General features: G+C 42.4%; 1 pseudogene; it reads left to right on the top strand.

Annotated features, from left to right (window-relative positions):
* Positions 1-934: 934 nt before the first annotated feature.
* Positions 935-1,764, top strand: LOC101039386 (large ribosomal subunit protein eL8 pseudogene; annotated as a pseudogene).
* Positions 1,765-1,998: the final 234 nt, after the last annotated feature.

The following is a 1,998-nucleotide window of genomic DNA, read 5'->3' on the forward strand; positions in this document are numbered from 1 at the left end:
ACAATTAAATCGAAGGGAATAAAATGAAGGGAGGGAGAGACTTGTGGATCAGCACTGCCATACAGTGCTTTCTGCAATGATAGAGATATTCTGTACCTGTACTATCCATGTGGCTATTTGGCAGTAGAAACATGGCTACTGCAACTGAGAAATGGAATTTTAACTTTGATTTAATTTTAATTAATGTTTTAATTTAAATAGTTACACATGGCTAGTGGCTACAATGCTGGACAGTGCAGTTATAGATTAGACTAAAAAGACAGATCAGCCAAAAGCTACATGTAGACCTTATTTAAATCCTGAGTCAAACCAAGTAATTGTTTTCTTTTCTTTTCTTTTCTTTTTCTTTCTTTCTTTTTTTTTTTTTTTTTTTTTGAAGTAGTATCTCACTCTTTTGCCCAGGCTGGAATGCAGTGGTGTAATCATAACTTAAGTGATCCTACTGCCTCAGCCTCCAGAGTAGCTGGGACTACAGGAACACACCATCATGCCCACATAATTTTTATTTATTCATTTATTTATTGAGACAGGATCTTGCTCTGTCACCCAGGCTGGAGTGCAGTGGCACGATCAACAGCTCACTGTAGCCTCAATCTCCTGGGCTCAAACAATTCTCCCGCCTCAGCTTCCTGAGTAGGTGAGACTACAGGTGCCTGCCACCACCCTTGGCTAATTTTTAAAAAAATTTTTTTAGTAAAGATGATGTCTCGCTGTATTGCTCAGGCTGATTTCCTGAGCTCAAGCGATCTTCCTGCCTTGGCTTCCCAAGGTGCTGGGATTATAGGCATGAGCCACAGTGCCTCATCTGTGGTGAATTAAAATTTTCTTTTCTTTTTTTTTTTTTTTTTTGTGCAGAGACTGGGTCTCATGTGTTGCCCAGGCTGAAAATAAAATAATTATTTAAAAAATTTTGTCTCTCCTCCCGCCGCCCAAGATGCCAAAAGGAAAGAAGGCCAAGGGTAAGAAGCTGGCTTGAGCCCTTGCTGTTGTGAAGAAGCAGGAAGCCAAGAAAGTGGTGAATCCCCTGTTTGAGAAAAGGCCTAAGAATTTTGGCATTGGATAGGACAATCAACCCAAAAGAGACCTCACCTGCTTTGTGAAATGGTCCTGCTGTATCAGGTTGCAGCGGCAGAGAGCCATCCTCTATAAGCGGCTGAAAGTGCCTCCTGCAATTAACCAGTTCACTGAGGCCCTGGACTGCCAAACAAGTTACTCAGCTACTTAAGCTGGAGTAGCTTGAGCTCAGGAGTTTGAAATCAGCCCCCAAGTACAGACCAGAGACAAAGCAAGAGAAGAAGCAGAGGCTGTTGGCCCAGGGCCAAGAAGAAAGCTGCTGGCAAAGGGGACATCCCCACTAAGAGACCACCTGTCCTTCCAGCGGGAGTTAACACTGTCACCACCTTGGTGGAGAAGAAGAAAGCTCAGCTGGTGGTGATTGCACACGACGTGGATCCCATTGAGCTGGTTATCTTCTTGCCTGTCCTGTGTCATAAAATGGGAGTCCCTTACTGCATTATCAAGGGGAAGGCAAGACTGGGACGTCTAGTCCACAGGAAGACCTGCACCACTGTCGCCTTCACACAGGTTAACTCAAAAGACAAAGGCACTTTGGCTAAGCTGGTGGAAGCTGTCAGGACCAATTACGACAGATATGATGAGATCTGTAGTCACTGGGGAGGCAATGTCCTGGGTCCCAAGTCTGTGGCTGGCATTGCCAAGCTCGAAAAGGCAAAGGCTAAAGAACTTGCCGCTAAACTGCGTTAAATGTACACTGTTGAGTTTTCTGTACTAAAAATAAAACGATACATATTTTCCTTCAAAAAAATTTTTACAAGACAATTAGGGAATAGACACTGGATATTTGTTAAATTTTTTAAGTGTGATAATGGTTTTATAGTAATGCCTAAAAAAAGACTTTACCTTTTAGAAACACATACTAAGATATTTAAGCAGGGAAATGACATGATGCCTGGAATTTGTTTTATATTCCTTTTGAGG

The sequence above is a fragment of the Saimiri boliviensis genome, chromosome 2, assembly GCF_048565385.1.
Source record: "Saimiri boliviensis isolate mSaiBol1 chromosome 2, mSaiBol1.pri, whole genome shotgun sequence".
Taxonomy (NCBI): domain Eukaryota; kingdom Metazoa; phylum Chordata; class Mammalia; order Primates; family Cebidae; genus Saimiri; species Saimiri boliviensis.